Source organism: Triturus cristatus, chromosome 6, assembly GCF_964204655.1.
Source record: "Triturus cristatus chromosome 6, aTriCri1.1, whole genome shotgun sequence".
Taxonomy (NCBI): domain Eukaryota; kingdom Metazoa; phylum Chordata; class Amphibia; order Caudata; family Salamandridae; genus Triturus; species Triturus cristatus.
The window spans coordinates 665,619,980-665,645,501 of NC_140589.1; the positions used below are offsets into that span (position 1 = coordinate 665,619,980).

The 25,522-nt window shown below is 42.1% G+C and overlaps 1 protein-coding gene across 1 annotated transcript in view; it reads left to right on the top strand.

The window, feature by feature from the left end:
* BACH2 (BACH transcriptional regulator 2) overlaps positions 1–25,522 on the top strand; it is a 587,303-nt gene that overhangs the window by 487,187 nt on the left and 74,594 nt on the right. The gene's annotated exons all lie outside the window — the stretch shown is intronic.

Consider the following 25,522-nt stretch of genomic DNA (forward strand, 5'->3'; position numbering starts at 1 on the left):
CTTTTTCCTACTAATGCAACTGTGAAATCACCAGAGGAAAACGCAACAAATCTCTTCCTGTAATTCCTATTTGCACACAGAGTCATGTTTTCACATTAGTCACAAAACGAAAAATCTTTGCCAATTTGAATGCACACTTACTGCTCTTTTTTGTTGGCAAGTGAAAATTACTTTTACAGACTGACACATTATGAATCCACTTTTCAGATTTTTTTAAATGCACATGTCCAGACTGCATTTTCAGACCACAAACCATGTGTATGCTGGGTGACTGCCTACACTCCAGCAAGGGCAACCAGCCTTAGTGATGCTGAATGTATTTGCATTACAGACTGAAACCTCAAAACCCCACAGCACATTATCAGAGCCAGGACCTTTGTTCTCTACACCTCTCTCCACTCAGCAGAACCAGATAATGGCAATCTTTCCCTCTATTTTTCCACACATATAGATGTTAATTTCAAATCACACTGCTTCCCCCTTTTTTTCAAATGTAATCACACATTTCTATTGCTTGAAAACCAACCCTTTTCCAAATGTACCCTTCCCCCAACTTGACTTCTGCCTAGTACCCTTCCCCCAACTTGACTTCTGCCTGCTACCATAGCAACAGCTCATGGAACACTGCTGTGTGGAGTTAGGTCAGAAGTTCGCCACACAATGTTTCAATTCCACAGAGCAAGAGTGCTTGACTTTTCAAACCTTACAGCAAATCCATAGTACTGTTCTTTGGTAACACATTTTTCTGAACCAATACAAAACATGCTTCTATTAATTTACACATACAGCCTAGTTTTTAGTGTAGAATGGTATGAAACAGCCAATCAGTTCTTTTTTTTTTATAAAAAATATGTATGCCTCCATTTCCAAACTGTCTTTCATTTCTTTTTACCATTCTACTGAATTACACCTCCTGAGTGCATCCAGATCTCCTTTGAAGATGTTCACAGTGTGGATTGTAGGACACAGCTATGTCTTCTGGAGTGAAAAATTTGCAGAGAAAAGAGGTATGGTGAGAGACCTTGCTTTGCCAAATGTAGACATCAAGTGGATTGGTCAGAGAGGGTTAAAGTGGCACCAATTAATGCCTTTGGTGAAAACCTTTCTACATCTCCCACAGCCTAACCTTATTATTGTGCACTGTGGTGGTAATGATCTAGGCACTTTAACTGGGGTAGGTTTGGAAATGCTTATTAAGGACACCTTTGTGCAATTAATGTCGCTTTTTCCTCAATCTGCCTTTGTATATTCTAACATATGCCAAAGGCAAAAGTGGAACTGGTCCAACCAATTTTGTCCGCAGATTGACAAAGCAAGGAAGCACGTCAACAAATCTGTTTCTGCTTTCCTCCGTGACTATGGTATGGGTTCCATTTACCACAACAACTTGCGTTACGACATGCAAGACATTTATAGAGGAGATGGTGTGCACTTCAATGATGAAGGGAACAGAGTCTTCCTCTTGAACCTCAGACTCTGCGTTGGTACTTACTTGTAGGTACCGAAAAACAAACAATAAACACAAGGGCTCTTTTTAGAGCCACCTTATATCTAAACACTTAAATGCAATTTTTTTTAAATTTCTTTTATTATTTTTTTTTCCGGGTGCGCGCAGGGTGCGCGCACTCGGCGATATTTTTTTTCAAAATATTATTCTTTTTTTTTGCCCTACAAGGTCCTACTTTGACCCCCTTACAATGCCTACTGGGTCTATTTCTACCCACTCTGCCCCCTTTTCAAGTGCTCCCCCTTTGTTTATCACCCCCTCTTTATGCGATAGACAAAATGGCGGCCGCCGCTTCCTGACTTCCACCGATTCGAATGTTTACTAAGATCTAACAACCAATCAGAATTGCGCTCGCGCACGGCAAGGTGCGCGCACTCTGCGCGCATACAGATATATATATTGATTCAAAGGCTATTTTCTCAGAATCTACTGAACAGATTTACACCAAACCTACAAAAGGCACTTCCTTGACCTAGGGACTACCTCTCTGCCAAATTTTGAGTAATTCTGTTCAGCCGTTCGGGCTGTAGCTCGTTCTAAAGGTCCTATGGAAAAATGCATGGGAAAAACGCGTTTTGGGACCCCCCTTTTATCTCAGCCCCCGCTTGACGAATCCCCCCGAGACTTTCAGGGTAGGAGCGGAGCGGAGCGCCCCACCTATTTTGAAAAATTCGCGAGGATTCGTCGACCGGCGCCAAAGTTATTCAAAATAGAATGTTGAGGTTTTCCTATGGAAACGTGGTCCTAACTATAACTACCTACTGGCGACCGCCAGTAGGTAATATATATATATATATATCTCTACTGGCGGTCGCCAGTAGATGGTTATAGTTAGGACCGAGTTCCCATAGGAAATCTGAAAATTCTATTTTGCATAACTTTGTCGCCGGTTGACTTATCTTCGTGAAATTTTCAAAACTAATGGGGCGCTCCGCTCAGCTCCTACCCTGAAAGTCTCGGGGTGATTCGTCAAGCGGGGGCTGAGAAAAAGGGGGGTCCCAAAACGCGTTTTCCCCATGCATTTTCCCATAGGACCTTTAGTCGCAGGTACAGCCCGAACGGCTGAACAGAATTACTTGAAATTTGGCAAAGAGGTAGTCCTCAGGTCAGGCATGTGCCTTTTGCATATATGGTGTCAATCTGTTCAGTAGTTCCTGTGAAAATTGCAGTTAAAAGTACATAAATAGCTATATGCGCACACGGTGCGCGCTTGGTGCGCGCACCAAATGTCCGCGAGCGTAATTCTGATTGGTGATTAGATGTCAGTCAACATTCCAATCGGTCGAAATCAGGAAGTGTCGGACGCCATTTTGTGTCTGACAGTGAAAAAGAAAGGTGGAGAACGTGAAAAGGGGGCAGGGTAGAGAGTTCCTGACCCCCTAGCCTTTGTCAGGGGGTCCCTGAAGGACCCCGAAGGGTGAAAAAAACATTTTATTTTTTTCAAAAAATCGCGGGGTGCGCGCACGGTGCGCGCACCGTGAAAAACCCTTAAAAAAAAATAACATTTTAAACTGTTTATAAGTTTATAGAAGATATTAACTATGCTGTTCAACTTTATCCAAATAAAAAAAAAAAAGAGCTGAGCCATTCCATATTACAGGATACAGTCAATCTATAACTATATACATAGGTAGTTTATTGTAAAATAAATATATAAAAAATATAATAATACATACATAAATTAGCATTTAAAAAACCTTACAAATTCACTAAAAAAACCATAGGTTTCACACACGTTATAGTTAGAAATTAGCATTTAAAAAACCTTGCAAATTCACTTAAAAAACCATAGGTTTCACACACGTTATAGTTAGGAATTAGCATTTAAAAAACCTTGCAAATTCACTGAATAAACCATAGGTTTCACACACGTTATAGTTAGGAATTAGCATTTCAAAAACCTTGCAAATTCACTGAAAAAACCATAGGTTTCACACATGTTATAGTTAGCTGGACATTTCACTCGTACAAAACCATTGAAATTCCCCCGTTATAGTTAGTTCAGCTAACTATAACTCGCGCGACCGCAATCCACTGCTGATGACGTCACATATTACATCACTGTATTCACTAAGATACTGTTAATAAGTCAGTTATACAATTAATTTTACAAAAAAAAATCCATTTAGACACTTATTTACCCATTTATTCTTCCATTAACCTTTAGATATACATATATAAAAAATATTTATTTTTCAGAAAGACACATATTCACTGGATGATATCATCAGTGATGTCATCAGTGATGTCATTTGAGATGTCATCAGTGATGTCATGAGTGATGTCACTGACCATGTCATGAGTGATGTAATATGTGACGTCATCAGCAGTGGATTGCGATCGCGCGAGTTATAGTTAGCTGAACTAACTATAACGAGGGTATTTCAATGGTTTTGTACGAGTGAAATGTCCAGCTAACTACAACGTGTGAAACCTATGGTTTTTTCAGTGAATTTGCAAGGTTTTTGAAATGCTTATTCCTAACTATAACGTGTGTGAAACCTATGGTTTTCTCAGTGAATATATATATATATATATATATATATATATATATATATATATCGCAAACAACACTCCTTCCACTTCTACCAAAGCCTTGGCAGCGAAGAAAGAGAAACGAACCACTTCTTTTTTCCAGGCAAGATGTTTATTTAAAACCTAGCAGCAGTCAACAGATGACGCGTTTCGGGCTTAGGCGCCCTTGTTCATATAAAGGCTGTGAGTGGATTTCGCCATTTTAAGTGATATGCCCTTCCCACCAAAGTCACATGTTCCAAAAGTTAATGGAGAACATAGTAAACAGACTACATGACTCGAATATAATCAATGTAATGTCCCTACTCGTTAGTGCCAAAAAATCATAATGACAAAACCCCAACCGCATTTCCCATCATATTATAACGGAAATGTATATTGTTGTCGGCTGGAGAAAAGCAAAATAAAACTTTTTTGAAATTACAATATAATTCCAAAATCAAAAGACTTCATTTTGGCAATCTAAAAATCCCTGGATAAATCCAAATACACGTTATAAACAGTGCAAAAATTCATTATAACTGCATAAATGCATGTAATCATTAACAGACTTGCGACTTTTTAGTTTAGAAGGAAATGTGCAAAGAAGATAAAGTGCATAGCAGAGCTAATTGTAGAATTATTTTACAAATATACCATGTGCAAATTGATGTGGTGTTTAGTGTAGATAATGAATGTAAAATGGTTACAAAATAAAAAATGCATTTTGCAACCCAAACTCGGCTGAGACATTACACAAAGTGAAATATATTATGGGATGGCACCAGCTTTTGTTTGGAAAGTTATATTGTAAACTTAGACCACGTCCAAGTTTAACCATTTTTTTTAAAGACCAATATATGCTTTCCCTATAATACAGTGTCTCTGCCGAAGTGTAAATGAGTGAAACACACAATTAATCACCGTTATAAAACGTTAGTCCAAAATCACTGAACATTTTTTTCGTGACCACGAAATTTACCAATACCAACACACTCAAACAATAGATCATCTAGAACCAGGTCAAAAAACAAACTCAAAAAATCTGTACGATATAAAGCACACTGCTCAGGGTAACACACAGAATACCTATTTACAAGCATGTGTACATATCTTCGGTGTTGTTCAGACCATTTGGGCATTTGCTATCGAAGTTAAGAATAAATTTGGTTTCCAATCTCCTGAGCAAAGCCTCTCTGTTCCCTCCTCTGCGTGGTTTAGGGACAGCAGCTACCACATAGTATTTTAAACAAGATAAATTGTTACCATGAACTTGTTTGAAGTGGCGTGCCACTGGGTAATTGGGATCACTATGCAAGATGGCACGTAGATGTTGAAGGATTCTCTCATGTACCTGTAGCTTTGTGCTTCCGATATAATTGAGCCCACAGGTACAAGTGAGAACATAAACTGCAAAATCAGTTTTACAGTTATAGTTTCCCATTATCTTGTGTGGTGTAGGGCTGAATGGAGTACAGTATTCTGTTGTGTTCACCCCGAACTTGCACGCCCGGCAAGATGAGCATTTATAGAAACCATCTTTGGGTTTTAACCAGTTGGGTTTAGTTCTTATTTAAGGGCTGGTAGGATCTAACACGGCCCCCATGTTTCTGGCTCTACTGAATGTTATAGTGGGGCTAGATGGCAGACTCATTCTCAGAACGGGGTCAGTGAGTACTATTCTCCAGTTTTTATTAATGATGGATCTAATTTTGTGTTCGTTCTCACTGTATGCTGTGATTAGTCTAGGACATTGGGCCTTATCGGTTGTCTCGGGAGTAGCTGGTGAATCAGATAGAACCTCCGGGACAGACTCTTCCGCTATGGGAGCTGGAAGTAAACTGGCTCTAAGTCTGGACGATGTTTTAGTTAGAGCTGATGTTAAGATCTTATCTGAATAGCCTCTAGCTTTCATGCGACGTATGGATTCTGCCGCACAAATGTTAAATTCGGCATCCGTGCTGCATATCCTTTTTAGGCGTAGCAATTCCCCATAGGGGATGCTCGCAATCAGATGCCTAGGATGGGCACTGGAGGCATGGAGTGTGACATTGCCAGCGGTGGATTTTCTGAAAAGGGTACTTTCTATTCTACCATTCGCTACATACAGTTTGACATCCAGAAATTCCAAGCTGGAATTGTCTATGTGGTGGGTAAAGTGGAGATTCAAATTATTGACATTGATGTTTTCAATGAATTCCAATGCTTTATCTTTACTACCATGCCACACGATGAAAATATCATCGATAAACCTGTAGTAGTGCACAATGTTTTCTTCAAAGATGGAAGAATAGTCCCTTTTAAGCACCTGCTCCTCCCACCAGCCAACGTGCAAGCACGCATAGCTGGGGGAGAAGCAAGCGCCCATGGCCACACCCCTTAGTTGCTTGAATAGCTCCTTTCCAAATAGAAAGAAGTTGTTGTTAAGACACCAACTCATCATGCTAACTAGGGCCTTGTTGTGCTGATAGAATTCGCACGGTCTTTGGTCCAAAAAGAATTTTACAGCTGATAGTCCTGCCTGGTGATCTATACTGGTGTACAAGGATTTAATATCTAATGAAATTAGGTACATCCCATCTGACCATTGAATGTTCTTGATTTTACCCAGAAAATCACCCGTATCCTTGATGTAACTAGGCAGTGTTTTTACATGATTTTGCAGAAAAAAGTCAATATATTGGCCCACCTGTTCCGCTGCACTTCCTATAGCGGAAATGATAGGCCTACCAGGAATGGGAGAAACACCTTTATGCACTTTCGGTATTAAATACAACACGGGTACAATTGGGTTCTCATTGTGCATAAACTTGAACTCATCATTAGAAATAAGGCCATCGCTACGTAGTTGCATTAGCAGTTTCTTGAGAGAATCTGTAGCCCCTTTATATTTTTTGGTGTTAGATGGCTCATAACAATCACTGTTATCCAGTTGGCGTTTTGCCTCCTTGATATAGTCTTCTCGGGGCCAGATTACTAGGTTGCCCCCTTTATCTGATTTCTTAATGATGATTTCATTGTTTTCACTTAGTTTTTTCATTAACTGGGCATAGTCTTTTTTCTTTTTTTCAACATGTTTTCTTTGTTTGAATTTTTTGGACTGTACTTGCTTATTCAATTTTTTAATGTCTTCAACCACACAGTCGTGGAACGTGTCTAACGCATCCCTGGGCATCATGGGGATGTATTTGGATTTTTTCTTGAAGGGGCTGATCCCAGCACCTTTTTGTAGCAGATTGATGTTATTGAATCTAGTTTGAGTTGAAAGATCACAGTCAATCTCGTCACTTGCTGCCTCGCCAGTATTCAAATCATGTAGGTCTAAATAGATTGGAATATCAGCAGCCCTGATGCCTAAACTTTCCACATAATTGTTCATTCCTTGTTGCAGCTCTTCGTCTTTATCTTTTGCGTTTTTCAAAGAGAAATGTTTTTTCAATTTGAGCTTTCTAACGAATCTAAAGATGTCAATCCTCGTGGAGCTATAGTTGAAAGTTTGGCCAGGGCAAAAATTGAGACCTAAAGACAGCAACATTTTTTCAGCATTAGACAAAGGCACTTTGGACAGATTGATTATGGTTTTATCCAAGTCTACTTCTTCCGTGTCCAATTGCTCTTCTTTTTGTTTTTTCCTCTTTTGTTTATTGATTTTTCTTCTTTCTTTTCTTCGTCTGTTTTTTCTTGTGTTTTTTGCTGTTGTTTGCTGTCCTTTCTCGGTCTCAGTGACCGCAGTCTCTCTGCTACTAAAAAATCCAATTCCTCTCCTGCATCAAGTACTATAGCTGGTGTGGGCCTCTCTCCGCTTTCTATGCTGGATTCACTTGAGATGGAAATTGAGTCAAAACTAGCGCTGTCTGCCGCTGCTCCTCCTGTTGCGGCAGATTTCTGCACATTGGTCTCAACATTACTTTTACCCTTCTGTTCCCCAAATTTTTTGCGGTTTTCATTATCGTATTTTCGGGCGAATGTGAAGATTTGCCCGTTGTTATAATCTGCTTCGTCCCTGGCAAATTTATGTGCTTTACGTTGTTTTATTTTTTCTTCATGCTTGCGCAGTCTTTCTTCAATGGCAGTTCTAGCACTTTTGATATAATCAATTTTAGCAGATTTCTTAAGCTCCTCTTCGATGTTTTCTATTTTTTTGATTATATCCACCCGGTCTATTGCTGCATATTTAATTAAAATGCGGACTGAGGTCATGGAAGCTTCCAGGTTGTTTTGCGCCCACTCTTTTAACATTGCAGGGTTGGGATTATCATAACTTGGGGCTAAAAGGATACGTAGACCCCTCGGGACCCGTCCAACTTCTGCATATTTGGTTAATGAGCAATGCTCCCACCACTTGGTGATTTCCAAGCGCTTGTACTTTTCCAGGTCTTTTAATAGCGTCTTTTCACTTTCATCCGCCCCTGCCGATGTGCTCGCAGTGGGTACAGTGTTTGAGTTTGCTGCTGGTCTTTTGCAAAACAATTCTTCCGCTGCCGCTTCACGCTGGCGTACAGCCTCGTCTGTCATGCTGACTGCTAGGTTTGTATTACAAATGTAACCCGAATCTTATCTCGGGTTAACTCGTATGCGCCTGTTATCTCCCCACCTCTGCCACAATGCCGTCGTCACTCACCGGATACAGTTTCTGCTTCGCCTTCGAACCAGTTCGGTTCTACTCGCCGACCAGTATCCCTTTGCTCTCCTGTGACGCGTGGCGGCGCGAGGGGGCTGCAGCCAATGTTTCACCACGAACATCCAGCTTCTTCGACTTCTAGGCGGCAGCCACTTCCGGGTGAGAGGGTTCGTTGGACGGAAGAAAGTCGGACCTCCGTGAATTCCAAATCGCAAACAACACTCCTTCCACTTCTACCAAAGCCTCGGCAGCGAAGAAAGAGAAACAAACCACTTCTTTTTTCCAGGCAAGATGTTTATTTAAAACCTAGCAGCAGTCAACAGATGACGCGTTTCGGGCTTAGGCGCCCTTGTTCACATAAAGGCTGTGAGTGGATTTCGCCATTTTAAGTGATATGCCCTTCCCACCAAAGTCACATGTTCCAAAAGTTAATGGAGAACATAGTAAACAGACTACATGACTCGAATATAATCAATGTAATGTCCCTACTCGTTAGTGCCAAAAAATCATAATGACAAAACCCCAACCGCATTTCCCATCATATTATAACGGAAATGTATATTGTTGTCGGCTGGAGAAAAGCAAAATAAAACTTTTTTGAAATTACAATATAATTCCAAAATCAAAAGACTTCATTTTGGCAATCTAAAAATCCCTGGATAAATCCAAATACACGTTATAAACAGTGCAAAAATTCATTATAATATATTATCTACTGGCGGTCGCCAGTAGATAGTTATAGTTACAACCTAGTTTCCATAGGAAATCTCAAAATTCTATTTTGAATAACTTTGGCGCCGGTTGACGAATCCTCGCAAAGTTTTCAAAACTGATGGGGCGCTCCGTTCAGCTCCTACCCTGAAAGTCTTGGGGTGATTCGTCAAGCGGGGGCCGAGAAAAAGGGGGGGTCCCAAAACACGTTTTCCCCATGCATTTTTCCATAGGACCTTTAGTCGCAGCTACAGCCCGAACGGCTGAACAGAATTACGTGAAATTTGGCAGAGAGGTAGCCATAAGGTCAAGGAAGTGCCTTTTGCAGGTCTGGTGTAAATCTGTTCAGTATATCCTGAGAAAATAGCATTTAAAAGCATATCAATATCTATACGCGCGCACCGTGCGCGCACTCTGCGCACACCCTGCCGTGCGCGAGCGCAATTCTGATTGGTTGTTAGATGTCGGTAAACATTCGAATCGGTCGAAACCAGGAAGTGTCGGACGCCATTTTGTCTCTCGCAGTCTGAGGGGGTTAAAATAAAAGGTGGAGAACTTGAAAAGGGGGCAGAGTGGACAGTTCCAGACCCCCTAGCCTTGGTCAGGGGGTCACAGAAGGACCCCCAAGGGCGAAAAAAACATTTTTATTTTTTTTAAATCGCGAGGTGCGTGCACGTTGCGCGCACGCGGATCCGTGGGTGCTCGGTGTGCGAAGTGCACCGAGCGCCCACAGCGCGCGCACGATGCGTGCACGGTGAAAAACCTGGAAAAAAAAAATACATAACTTAGCATTTAAAAAACCGTACAAATTCACTGAAAAAACGATAGGTTTCACACAAGTTATAGTTACGAATTAGCATTTAAAAAACCTTGAAAATTCACTTTAAAAACCATAGGTTTCACACATGTTATATAGTTAGCTGGACATTTCACTCGTAAAAAACCAATGAAAGTCCCCCGTTATAGTTAGTGCAGGCAACTATAACTCACGCGACCGCAATCCTCTGCTGATGACGTCAGATATTACATCACTGATGACATATGTGTCTTTATGAAAAATAAATATATATATATACTACATACGAACATGGCAGTTGCTGGTGTGCTTCCCGAATGACGGTGGTGCCACTGTGATGGAGCGACCACCTCCAATTCCTTTCAATCTACAAAAAGCTTTACTCATACATTAAAGAACGGCACTCAGTATATGGTGCAATATAGTTTATTCCTGCATAGTGCTGGTGACAAGCATCAACGTGTTTTGGATGGAAACAGCAATGGATTTGATCCAACATTTTTCTGGGCAACACTTTACTTACTCTTGATCCTCCTATGTACCTTTTTAGTCGCACTGTGGAGAGAGAGAATTAGTATTTCATAACGTCAATTTCATTCATATTACAGTGCAACCCATTTGGCTGCACAATGAGGACCAGGAATCTGTAGCCAAGTTTAAGAAGGTTTATTACAAATTAATAATCAAATTGAAATAGATCACTTTCAATACCATGCTATAAAGTTACAGTATTACAACTGGGAGTCCAAGCCTCCTAACAAAATTGAGGCAGACCAGAACTAAACAGAAAAGCAATTCAGTGGCGGCAATGCAGAATAACAACATCACTATCTGATTCTCAGAAAACAATCTTAGGTTCTCCCATCTATACATTAGTAATCTAAATATCCCAAGCACAGTCCAAAGGATAAGGATGGTTCAGTAAATCTAAATAGTCTCAGAATTCAAAGAGTTCCATGTAGGATACCGGGATTGGGCAAGGTAAATTAAGCAGAACAACTGTTAGCATCTCGGAAGCTCAGTCAAGAGTCTTCAGTGTGTCAGGGATAATGGTTAGCCTTAGCCACATTTAAGGTAGAATCCGGAAGAAGCATAGAGGTCTAAACCTCTCAAAGTCCATTCAAGGGGTAGGGGTAGTGGGGAATTATGAAAAGGGTCTGCAAGGGGTCCAAGAAGAAGTTCTACATAGAATCTTCAAAAAGGAGAGTTGAGCAAAGAAATCCGCAGAAGGTTCAGCAAAGCTCTGGAGAGTTTCTCCAAAGAGGTCTGGGGCAGTTCTTCCTCAGCCAGGGTGAACGGTATATTATCCATAAAGTCCATAGGTGACAAACCCTTGGTCACACCATCATAGAAAGTCCATTGTCCATGTTTGTTTACACACTGCAGACTACAACATGTGCTAAAGGTCCCACACTAGACATGGGAACAGCATCATCTTCTCACACCCTGGTCAGGAAAGAATAGTCCTTTCATTAGTACTACAGTTTCCCATGTGCTGTCATCAAGGTCTGCTTCTCAGGCTATGTATCTAACTCTAGTACAGAAATGTATCTATTCTAAACTATCTTTGTCTTTGTCATATCTTTATTTCAACATTTTTTCAGTCATAAAAGAGTACAGTTAAAACGGTTAAAACATGTATAAGACCACAGAAGATAAAATAAACATTACATAAAATCAGATTATCAAGCAGGGTATGCAGTCATAGTATGCAATCACCCCCGGGTGCCGCTATGATGAGAGAACATCTCTTGGACCACATAGCTAGCAGGAACTTTGAGAGTGCGAAAACTATGTGCGGTGAAGTGTCAGTTTTAAAGACTCTCATTGCAACAAAACATTTATCAAAGCCCATGTTCTTGCACAAAGGTACCAACCAGTACTTTCTGGCTTTTTTGTAAGCAGGGCAAAAAAAGAGGATGTGCAGTTCATCCTCCTTATTCGCACCGCATCCAGGGCAAGAGTTGCTTGTTGGTGTAGACCACTTGCTTGTGAATGCCCTTAATGGTAGTGTTCCGAATCTCCATTGGATGTATAACTTCCTAGCTCCAACTGGGTAAATGAAATTCAAAAACTCCTCAAAGGCATATGAATGTTTAAATGTTAAGAAGGTTGTTGTCAGAGGGCCAGCTTTGGAGTCATGCAACCATATGTTTTGTTTGTAGTCCATAAAGGACTTCGCAAGCGTTTTGCATGAAACCCCCCTGCATGCCTGTTCTGGCTCATACCAGAGGTCCGATAGTCCCATTTTCCCCAATTCCTTTTTCACAAATGCAAGCCAGGGGATTTTCGCTGCACTACCATGGTTCAACACATCCTTTAATTCAAGCCTATAACTGGACAGTTCTGGAGTTATCCATAGCCTGCGCCAAAACCTAAGCGGTTTCAGAGCTAGCTCATCCTGAATAAAACTCAGTCCTAAGTCCAGTCTCAGCGGAAGGAGGGGTGTGCTTTGGGGGAGTACAAGTAGCTGCCTCATAAACTTGTTGTCCACGTTAAGAATTTCGGGCCTACAGGTGTACACCCAGAGTTCCCCATCATAGAGAGCCGATGCCCTCGCCTAAACTATCAATGAGTGTGAAAACCTGCAAGAAAGCCATATTAGCAGAAACTGGAATACAGTCATTTATGAAATGCAGTATGGTGAAATACATACTTACATGATTCTATTAAGTCACCCATTCACTTCAGTAGTGCACATTTAATATGTGTGTGCACAATTAAACAAGTTCTGTAGTACATTTAGGGCCACGTCTATGACCATTTAATTTTGCGACTTGCAAAAAAAAATGTACTAATGTTCAGACACATTCAGTGATTCCCAATGGAGTTGCATATGATCTGCCTCATTAATATTCATGAGGTAGGTCACAATTTGCAACCCATTGGGAATGGCTTGTAATGACAGGGATGGTGGCCTGCTGAGGTCAGTGGACCATCATGTCTGTGATTGCTTTTTAAATAAAGTAATTTTTTTTTAATGCAGCCTATTTTCCTTAAAGGAAAACGGGATGTGTTAAAAAAAGAAGAATGAAAAGTTTCCTTATAATTTTTCAAGAGTAGGCAGTGGTCCATGGTACCACTGCCTGCTCTTATAAACATTTTCGCTACCATTCACAAAGGCAACTGGTTTTCCACCTACTTAAAGTAGGCGGTAAACTGCGATTGTTTTGTTGACCACATTCCAGGTGTAAAACAATCTTACATGCCTCTGCGAATCATTATTAGGAAGGGTATGTGTATTGTCCTAATACTTTTTTATAATGGCTATTTTGACTCTGACCATATTGCTTACCTTAAAGTGCTGTCTGATTTCATATTTGGTCTTGAGGAACTTCCAGCATCCCTGCAAAATGGCTATACGTTTATCCTTGGGGGCAATTTTAATGTTAGATTTGAGACTACACCAGTGAAAAATCCACAAACCATGTTCGATAGCCTTACCATTGGGAGTGATATACAATCCAGAGACAAGGGGGGGGCGAGGTCAGGTCTATTACCAACTTATTAAACTGTACAATCTTTGAATGAACCTGAAGTTTATGATCCTCTGTACCAAACCAAAGCTACTTTTGAGAGGGGGAGTGCTGCACTGTGAAAGATTACATTTTCGCAAGTCTGGAACTCTGCAGCTAGGTTATGGGAGCCAAATTATTAGAAAGACCCCATAGTGATCATAACCCGCTGTGTTCTGAATTATGCATCCCAAAGAGGGATGGAGGCCCAATGATCCCGACTTCGCAATCCCTTGAAAAACCAAGACGCAAGGATAGCACCTGATGTGGAGAAATAAGGATGTGGCCACAATCTTTGAGAAACTATGTTCCAACCATCTGCCCTTGGTACTAGCTTGCCTCCAGTCATCCAAATGTTTCATTCTGTGTTTACCCACTTTGTATAACTAGACTTAGTGGGGAGCAGCTTATTGACAAAACACAGCAGATTAAGGCCTGATGGTTTTAAATGGTTCAAGCAGGCATGCAGAAAGGCCTCAAACTGTCTGCATGTAGGCAAGTAGGGATCCTCATTCTAGTCAGGGTAAGGGAGTCACACCGCAACATTAACCCCTGATCACCCCATTTGGTAGCTTGGCATGAGCAGTCAAACTTATCTCAAAAGCAATGTGTAAAACACTTGTAAAAAACACACAGCAACACAGTGAAAACACTACAAAAGGAGTCAACACCAGTTTAAAAAAACAGCCAATATTTATCTGACTAAAACAAGACCAGATTGACAAAAATCCAACATACACAAGTCAAAATATCACTTTTAAAAGAATAAGCAAGTTTAGTCCATAGAAATCAATGGATGCATTTGTGTAAGCACAAAGTATCTTACATGTGTAAAAAAATCAAATATGGTGCAAGGTGCAGGGGAAGTGTGGCACCGGAAGAGCAAAGCGATGCGTCCGCTCCTTACTGCACAGGGGGAGGTGATGCGTTTGTTCTGTACTGGCAGGGGAGGTGATGCGTCGGTTCCTTACTGCTAGGCAGGGGAAGTGATGCATCGGTTCCTTACTGGCACGGGAGCCGATGCATTGGTTCCTTACTGGCAGGGAAGGTAATGCATTGGTTTCTGGACATGCAGCTTAGTTCCTTACTGCAGTGTCAATGAAGAGCAGGCAACGAAGGACGGTGCGTCGAAAATCAAAATGTGATGTGGCAGCGGTGATGCAGGCGCTGCAGCGATTTTGCAGCCGTTAAGTGGGCGCTATGCCGATTCTTCAGCTGCGAGCAGTTGCTGCGTTGGGGGTCACGGGTGTAGGTGACATGGTGCTCACGGCTCACGCTGTGGTGATTTTTCATATGCTCTGCGACGGCGAGCTGGGGTCTGTGGTGAAAGGCGTGGTCGATGTTTCCAGCGGGAACCACGCTTTGATGCAGACAGCAGTAATGCATCAATCTTTTACAGCGATGCATCGAGAAAACCGGCGCAGGGAAAGGATGCATGGATTTTCTCCTTAGATCACCAGATTACACTTCCAAGAGCCCAGGAACTTGATTTGGGACCACTTGACAAGTCAGGACTCTCAGCAGAAGAGCACAGGCACTGGTAGTTGAAGTCTTTGATGACCCTGAGACTTCTTGACAAGAGGCAAGCACTCACAAATCCTTAGAGAACCTTGGAAGCAGGATACAGACAGCAAAGTCCAATCCTTTCCCTCCCAGGAGAGAAGCAGCAAGCAGCAGGCTAGCACAACAAAGCAATTGGCAGTCCATCCTACAGCATCCAGTTCTTCTTCCTGGCAGAATGTCCTCAATCCAGAAGTGTTCTGATTTTGGGGTGTCAGAGGTCTAATACGTACACCCCCTTCTCTCTTTGAAGTTGGCAAACTTCAAAGGAAAGACTTTGTAGAGCACAAGACGCTGCCTTTCCCTGACTTGGCTCCAGACACGCTACAGGGGGTGGAGACAGCTTTGTGTGAGGACAGGCACAGCCCTATTCAGGTGTCAGTGGCAACTCCTCCCACCACTCTAGCTCAGGAAGGCTCATCAGCCTTTTGCTGGCCATCAGGATATACAAGGCACACCTCAGCTCCCTTTGTGTGACTGTCTAGAGTGAATGCACAAGGCCCAACTGTCAGTCAATCCAGACGTGTATTCTACAGCCAGGCAGAGGCACATAATGGTTAAGATAGAAAATGTTCACTATCTGAAAATATAATCCCTTAACTGCGACGCAAATTCTCCCGCCGTGCGGGAGAATTAAAGAGTGGGCGGGGTTGCGTCGGCCAACGGATGTGCGCAGCACCAGGGAGGTAGGGCCGATGTCAAGCACCGAACGGGTTAAACCGGAACTCCTACTGGATTTGTGAGACAGACGCTGTGGTCGTAGGAATAAGAAATTAATTTTCTCTATGCTGCTCAAGATGCTAAGCAAGCCAATTTATTTGTTCTCTTCTGACTCTTGAGACACCTATATTCCAGTAATTTTTCAACTTATTCTCTGTTGACCAAGGGGTCAAGAACCTACATAAGAATTATATTTGTCCTGAAGATGGTCTCAATGATTTGCTACACCAAAGACAAACATCGACAATTAATCCATTCTCTTTACCAACTGTTAAAATGTATTTATTTTTTTGTATTTGACCCTACGTATAGGACATTCTCATAACTTCACTGTTTTGAGATGGATATATATACATTGACAATTAAGATACTTTTATGTATTTAATTTATATGTTTTCTGTTGTCAATGTGATTTCAGTCTGTGTCATTGTATTCTCTGTACCCCCATATACTTGTTTTGTTGATTTAATGACAGTTTTTTTATTCTTTGGCTATTGAAATATATTTTTCTATAATTCAACACCCGGTCGTTGTAATTAATTTACAAATTTGTTTAATACAATTTTGATTTGCTCTCTGGAGTGTTATTCGATATCACTCCATCAAGACATTCTTAGAATCATTATAATTTTTTGGTTTCAATAAATCCCTTGTAGGCTACTTTACCTTTCAACACTTTCTGAAAGTGGACTTTTCAAACGCGCAATTTAAAAACCGACTTCACCAAAAAATGGATCTTTAAACTGTGAGTTCAGAGACTCCAAATCTCTATCTGCTCTCAATGAGAAATTACACTTAAAAGATATTTAAAGGCAATACCTATGTTACCCTATGGTAAACATAGTCCTTGCAATAGTAAAGCTCGAAATTAGCAGTATTTCAGTATTAGGATATGAAAAACACACCAGTACATGTCCTACCTTTTAAATACACTTCACCTTGCCCATGGGACCGCCTTGGGCCTACCTTAGGGGTGATTTACATGTAGTAAAAGGGAAGGTTTGCGCCTGGCAAAATGGCAGTTTAAACTGCACTCACACACTGCAGTGGCAGGTCTGAGACATTTCTGCAGGGCTACTTATGTGGGTGGCACAATTAATGCTCCAGTCTCACTATTGACCTCGCAACCAAAACTCCTCCACTGTAATTGATTAGATTGGAGTTTTGAATACTGTTGTAAATGCAATGTAAATTTTAAATGTCACTAAGCACCTTCCACTTCACGCACTTTCACTTTTTGTGTGAGCACCAGAACTATTACCGTAAATAACTGAATGATTCTCCATTTATGCTGTCAATAAATGTGATGTCATTCCAAAAAAAAACTTGTGTCCCAGCATACAGTCCCGTATCGAGTCCCGTTTGGACTCCCTGTGAAAGTGTTCCTTCTGATTAAAACCAAGCTCATTAATTAGTAGCCTTGGCTACACAGAGGACCCTAAGGCCTCCCCTAGACCATTGTTCTCCTCAACCGCAGTCCCACTATTAACATTTGATTTAGAGGCTCTGAGCACACCTGATGCACTTTCCAGGGACTTACTAGTAAAACAGATATGCCAACCATGGATAAGCCAATCACCAATACAATTTAGACAGAGAGGATATACACTTCAGAACTCGTTAGCAGTGGTAAAGTGCCCAGAGTCCTAAAACCAACAAAAACAGATCAGAAAAATAGGAGGAAGAAGGCAAAAAGTTTGAGGATAACCCTGCAAAAAGGGCCAGGTCCCACACCGGGTATGGCACCATATCTGGGGAGGATAGACTCTTCGTGGGAGAGAATGTTATTAATGTGTTTACGCCTAGGTTTTGTAAAATTATAAACAACAACCAAATGGCAATACTGATATCTCTTTAATCAATTATTTAAATAGGACACACGTGAACGACTCAATGTGACCCAGTAATGAACATTTCTGGATCACATCTAGTCGTTCATGTGTGTCCTATTTAAATAATTGATTAGAGAGATATCAGTATTGACATTTTGTTGTTATTTATGATTATTTGGCTCAGCCTTACTGATTAAGGGCCAAAACCCTCTTTTGTTAGTAGGTTTGGTAAGATGGCATTTGAATTTAACTCTGGGGCAGCATGATGTGGCCAGTATTGTGATATGCCTATGCGATGAAGTTTAACCTGAAAGTTTGCTCCATTTTGCCTTCTTCTGTACATTTTTCCAGGATCTTAGCAAAATGTATCTGCTCCCTCTTATCAGGAAGCAGGGCATTAATTTTCTCCTGGCAGCCCCAGGGTACCTTCAAGACCTGGAGTCTCCAACTATCTGTGTTAACTTATGCTATTTTTGAAGATGTGCTCTCAAGAGAAGGAATTAAATGTCGCGCGGGGGGGAGGGGGGGGATGTTTAATTTAAAAAAAAAAAAGAAAAGTTATCTTACCTTTGCCAGCCCAGTCCGATCCCACGTCGTCTCTGCTTTTCTACTCCTCACAGGTAGCAGGCAACCTCTCTCCCCTCCCCTAATCCAATCACAACACTGCAATGACAGCGTTGTGATTGTTTGGAGAAAAGGCAGAGTGTGTATGTCTGGTTTGGTCGGCCCTGGGGCTGACCAATCGGCTCCCTCAGAGTGAGCAAGCCACTCCTCCCCTGCCCTAGAGCAGGACCGCCCACCCCCCGCCCCAAATGAAACCCTTCTGCTTTCTCACAGTGTGAGAACCAGAAACATAAAATGGTATTTATAATACCATTTTATGTTTCTGCTTCTCGCACTGTAAGAAAGCAGTGGGGTGACACTCCTCTGCCCTCATGGAGGAGCTGGTCCTGCTTGTGAATCGTGCACTAAGTTGGGCTATCAGGACCCCCAAAGGCTATTGTTTTGTTCTCATTGCTGTGCTTGTTTGATGGAGTAATTTTTAGGTCTCGCCTAGCAGCGCGCATGCGCTGCTCTGCTAGACTTATTGTGAGGGCTTCAAAAAGCTCACCACACGCTCATGCATGTGTGGCCTATTGCTTGCGGTTACCCACACGGGCGCCATGTTTTGAATTATCGTGCCCAGACACGGGCGCGTTAATTCAAAACATATGGCCTAGTGCTCGCTCTCGCGCGCACCACTCGCAGGACGCTGCATTCCTTGAATTCCTTGTTTTAGCAGGAATTTAAAGCGAAAACAAGGAATTCAAGGAATGCAGAGTAAATGGCCCTGACCCCGGCGGTCTTTATGGTCTGCGAGCCCTGCTGTGTTCTGAAGCCACCTCCGATGCCTGCCTCCCCTGCGCGCTATGGTAACAGCAGCTGCAGGATCCACGCACAGCACCGCTGGATCCAGCCGCCGCATCCACGGTGAGCTGGCGCTCCGAGATGCGCTGAGGTAAGGCAGGAGTTTACGCTCTTATATCTGTTTGTTATACCACCACGAAAGTTCATGGAGACACATGATCTTTAATATTGGACAGTATAGGGCAATGCATCCTCTGTTTTCATTTTTATGGAGGTATTTGCGGCTGAGACTGATTATGCTCGGGTGAAATGCTTTGGGCTGTTTTTATTTGCTAGCACGGCGATACTTTGCTAGTCGTAAATGTAATGCATTAATTTTCTCAGTTCCATCTGTCGTGCTTCTATAAGTCTTTTTTTTTAATAATTACTAGGTGTACACAAACTCTTACAGTTTGTGTTAGTTAAGGGGATGCTGTAGGGCAGGTATGTAAATGTCTCACTTGCCCTTAATGCAAATCATGACAATGTGAATGAGGGGTCAGCTACACTGAAAGGTGGAATGCTGTTAACATCTGTGTAACCTTTTTGGCACTACAATAAAGGTATCCGAGCAAACATGCTTTCGAAATAGTATTCTTAAACCGTACTTGCAGGTGTGTTTAAGAAGTCCAGTGTACATGAATCAAAGGGTGATATTAAATTGTTTATCTAGGTTTAGTGGTGTGCAAGCTGGTTAGGTGTGAGGAGGATCTAATAATTCCTTGGTGTAAGGATGATCACCTGCTGTGAGTCCAGCAGTGCCATGGCCCCATCTCTCTTGGTTTTATCAGACATAAACTTTCAATATGTTTCTTTCTGTGAGGCACGTAGGTTTGTGAGAAAATGACACATTGAAACTGTTTCCAGTAAAGATGCTGTCACGGTACATTAATGTGGCCCCTACACGAACAATTAACTGTCTTTAAAGTGCATGCATCTTCAAAAGTGCCACGTCTCGTAGTTTGCAAGTGATTCCACTTGCAAGCCGAATACCCAGCCCACGGTGCACTGCTGTCCCTCGCTGGGGATGCCAGAGTCTGGTTGCCATGCCTACGTTCTGGTTTTGTTAGCAGTAGAGCACGCAGAGGAGCACATCGGGGCAGGGTGTTTGTCTGTCTGTCTTTCTGCCACACATAAGCAACTATAATCTTTTAGATGTCGTTTAAATGTGGGTGATGTTGATGGCACATTGTAGGTACTGTCCTCGCCTCATGGGAATTCTTAGGACAAAGGAAACATACTCAAAGTGCATGGGGGATTTTGTTTCTACTTTATGTAAACAGTGCAGCACAGGAAACGTAGGAGGATACTAACAGTCCCCCAAACTTTGATTTTGGGATCATTTCTGGTGTTGGCTGTTTTGATGCTTTTATTGTCTGTAGCTAACAATGGGATCCTGTTTTTTTTTTTAAAGGATTATCAACTGCTGTGCAGAGGGAAAATAAGTAAAGAGCATTGAAATCCTGGGGTGTTGAGCATACTAATGTTTCTGCATCAGTGTCAAGAGCTGTGAAAAGCTTGCGTTCCAGTAGTTATTTGCAGTGGAACTTACTGCAGATCTTCTTTGTTGCAAAGAGTTTTTCAGCTGTAGACATCGTGACATTTTGCTGTTTTTCATCTGCGGCCCCTGCAGCTTGTATGGCCAAGTGGCCCTCTCTGTGGGTGCTCCTTGTTTTTGACTTGCCCCATGATCGATCATGGTTGGTATCCTATTAATCATGTTCAGATTTGTATTAATCTTACTCTTAAAGGTCCACCTAGTCACCCGAGGCCGGTGATTTTCTTCCCTGACCCTTTGAGCATGCCACAAACTAGTGAAACAAGCATTGGCATAGCCAATAGGTCTCGCTTTTGGGACCTTATACGTTTTTAGTTATGCAGCACAATATCCTTGGTGCAACAACATTAACTGTTGCATGGTTAAACACTTAAAAGGTCCCAAAGGCGAGACCTATTGGCTATGGCAATGCTTGTTCTACATGAGGTCCTTGTCTTTGGCCCCAGTTGGCCTTAGCACGTTTTAGGTTCATTGTCACTTGTTTTCGGGCATGAAACAGAAGCCTGTTTTCTATTCATACCAAGTGCGCACCAGAACCCTCAGTGTACGTAAGCTCGGCGTGGCCAACAAGTAAAAACATCTAGGGCAACCTTCTGACGTAATTATTAAGGGGTTTGGTGCCCCATGGTAAAAAATAGACATCCGAGGAGCTGTGCTCCCCCCTGAATGAAGTCCTGAATGCTTTTGTCTTTATGACGATTTCTTCAGCCGGTCATGTTGCGAAGGCTGTAGGGGAATCTACTCGCTGCAAATCTTTGTCCACACCCCTGAGTTTATATTTGTTAGAATTATGTCATTGTTTTGAAAAAGACGTGTAAGCGTTCTGTCATATCATGCATTGGAATGCAGGTCGAGAGCTTTAGAGGTTTGGCAAGTGCGCCGCCTAGTGGTTTCTTTGGGTCGCCACTTCCATGTCATTTGTTATGTATTCGGGCAAGTCCCTGCTCCGCGTGAGCAAGACGAGCAAATGAAACTAGATATTAATGAGCTGAAGGGGATTTTTATAGCGGACCAGCAGTGCAAAATAAATATAGAGAATTCCCTGTTGCACAGCAGCTGTTAGCATTATAGCAAGCGAGGGCTGCCGAGGGGAGTTGAAACGTATTTTAGCAGAACTGCACAGATGCCCTTTCTGAACATGTGCGACACGGGGTTGCATCTCTGAGTAGCCCCACGCACGATTTAGTTCTGGTATTTTTCTTAGTTCCTAGTAACCATAACACTTTACAGAAGTAAAAGTTGAAACGTTTGTTTTTTTATTGCATCTTAAACACCTATTTCTTTCTACAGTTTTACAAACTGAGATTGCACGCTGTCTCAAAAAGCCTCCTCTGTATGCCTAAAACCCTTCATGAAAAATTAACCCTGGCTTAAAACTTTCGGTTGTTGCCTTTCCTTTATCTGTATGGAAGGACCATAACCAAATGTTATTATGTTTAATTGTACAAGCATCATCCAATGCTACACAATTATCATTTCTATAGCAGCTCTGGAGTACAATATTGAATTTGGTAGTCCTCTAAAATAACTTTTCCATTATGGGGGTATCCCATGATATGTCCACCAACTCCTCCAAATTTATCATGTTTTTGGAGCACCCCGTGCTTCGTATATTGGCTTCTCCTGATGTGCGCACCAGTCAACCCCTCTTTGCCATGACAACAGTGATGGGGTGAAGGCTACTTCCACTGGCGAGCGATATCTCCCGCTGCCACCAAACAAGCCACCCCTAAGGAGGTTCTCTCGGGACGTGGTCTTCCCAGTTCCTCCAAGAGCCACAATAGCGCTACCCGGTATCCAAATCAAAGGACCCTCTTCTTACCCTCCTTCTGAATGGCTCCTTTCTCAGATAAGTCGAAGTATGGTTGTAGGTGTGCACAATTTGCATGATTTGCTCTTGCATAAATAAGCAATTATGCATAATTATGGGAAATGCAAATCCATTATTTTTCTCTGCTAGAGCAAAGTGAATCCTTGCGTCAATTTTTTGATGCGAGGATGCATTTCAACTAAGCATCGCAAACAACAGCCACTTGTGTTCTATTGCTCTCATCCGTTTGCCGTAAAGGGTGCCATTAGCAGTACATTTTTACCATGAATGGTGCATAGCTACGCAAAGTGGCATAATGGTATAATTTCAGGAATGTCATAACATAAAATTCCTGATATTACCCAAATTATACCAGTGTAATTTAAATATCACCCATGCTTAATTCACTTTTACTGTATTTCTGCAAATCTCCTTCACCTCATTTCATAGATCACAATCACTCCTTCTTTGGAACCTTAGCCGTGCAACATAAGTTTACTTACTCTGTAGTAGTCCCACTAACCATTTGCCTAAAGTAACAGAGGCCCCATGAATGATCACGCCTAACTCCTATTAATTTAATCGACCACAAAGAAATTGGGTTGAATACATGGAATGGTTTCTTTGGGAGCACAAGACTAATCCCAGTAAGCAATAACCACTGGATTCACTACTAATATTGGGTTCCCGAGTGGCTTGCTACTCGCCGTAAAGTGCTGGAACAACTTGTCAGGGTAGTAAGTGCCACATAAGTGCAATGCAATACCATTTGGGGTTGTTTGCGCTCGAATAGGAACTTTAAGGAAGATGAAAACTATGCATTGCATCTCTTGTTTTACGTGCATTTTTATCTTTCAATGGGGCTGTGTCTTTAAAATTTAATCAATGCTCTGCCATGGAAGGTTTGGATTTACACTATCTGAGAAGCCATGGGAAGTTAAAAATATTTTTTTTAAAGTCCATGTTCTACACTTTATATGCTTAATTTATAGACACAGCATTGTGTCTATACATTAAGCATATAAAGTGTAGAATTGTGCATGCCAAGATAACGAAAAAAAACCTTTCATTTAAAACAGCAGAGAGAAAGAGATGCCATTCTAGTGGCTGAATTGCACAATGTGAAACAAGATGATCTTGGCTTCCCTGCGTGACCAAATTGTGTGATCCTAGGTGAATATTTTATTTTGCCAAGCCTCCATTTTCTTCATTATAACATATGAGACCACCTTCAAATACTTGAGTTCAGTACATGAATTGTGTAAAACTCTCTTGTGCTTGATTTAATAGACCGCAGTGGTGCTCAAATAGGCTCCAGGTGTATTCTGTCTTGCCTTTTAGTTCCCTAATGGCATTGTCATCAGGGTGGGAGGGGCATGTAGGTTGCTATGTTCATGTTTAAAACTATCTCTTTTAATAAATGCCTCTTAATGCAGTGATATAATCTGATATACTAAGGTGAAAGGCTTCTGCAGGTTAAATAAATACACTTTTTTGAATTTTGAGGAGTCTTTAACATATGTTTGCATGATGTTTGTTGCAGGATTTCCATGATAAATATCTTCAGGTCTCAGTTGATGCATAGACTCTTAGAGCCAATCCAGACCACTAGCTCGGCTTTGGCTCGGCTCGCCCTGTTAACAAGAAAGCTCAAGCAGACATGATATCATCACAGGCCCTTATTTTTGTAGGGCCATTGCAAATACTGGTTGGTCTAGTTTCTAAGGGCTCTATTACGAGTCTGGCGGTCCGGGGACCCCAAGACTCATGTGGGCTCGGTGGTGGCGGTCCAGCCATTGACAGATATCCGACTGCCCTATCAGGACTTTGGCTGTCGGACAGCCATTGCACCGCCGCAGGTGCCAGAGAACCGCCGTTCCCTGGCAGTCCCACAGCATTCTGTTGGCCTCAATATGCTTGGTGGTGCCCTGAGGCACCGCCAAGCATATTACGACTTTACTCACTGCCAGCACTGTCATGGAGTGTTTTTCCTCCAACATAAGGCTGGCAGTGAACTTGCCCATGTGCACGTCGTTGCATGCAGGGGGGCACATGTTGTGCTCCCCTGAATTTCTGCACCCCCAGTTCTTGCACAGGAAGAAATGCACAACATGGTGCATTTCTTCCTGTGTAGGAACGGGCACTGGCTGTCCCGCTGTGGTCCTGTTTCAGTCTCACGATGAGCCTTTTAAACAGCACCGCCGCGGGACCTCCATCCCGCCCACCCACCAGACTTTAAAAAAACTGATAGTATGGTGGGCGGCGGTGAGTCTCGGCAGTGCGGGGGCAGACCCTAAATGTCTAAAGGCACCGATCATGTATGCTCATCCCGCCGTATTGGGTTTAAAAGGTAACAGAAGAGGAGATACATATTTCTTGCAGGATATGTCATATAATGGCACCTCACACCAAAACATCACTTCCTGAAATGTTTGGTGGTGGCTTTCTGGAAAGAAGGGAGTGCTTCTCTGACTACAGTGGCTTAGCAAATGTGGATTGAAACTCAGCCCTTTCAAAACTGCTCTGGATGAAGTGAGGTAGAATTTAAGTATAATGGTGAAGTCAAGAGCATGGCACGGGTCTGCTTACAGGTGCCCAGTCGGGACATTCTGAAACTCTTTCCCCTACTGCTATTCCTTTCACACATAAAAAGTTCCACAGTCCTGGCCCCAAAGAGGGAACCCCACATCAAGTGTATTGTAACAGAGTATATTGATAAAGGTGTAGCTGCCACCCCTGTAGCACCCATGTCTGTTCCCACTGCTACCCGTTATTCATATGGTGCAGATGCCTGTTTGCAGAGGGGTAGTCAAAAACCTGGGGCACAGCTGTGGGGGAAATTGCTAAACATTTGATTTTGTAACCAGGTAAGTAAAAACGGAGACAAGTCCTACTTCAGCTAAGTTTGTTTGTTAAATTGTTGGAACATGTACCATTTTGTTGCATTTCATAACAAAGTTTTAGGATCTCTTACAGGTTCTTCTTTGCTCTG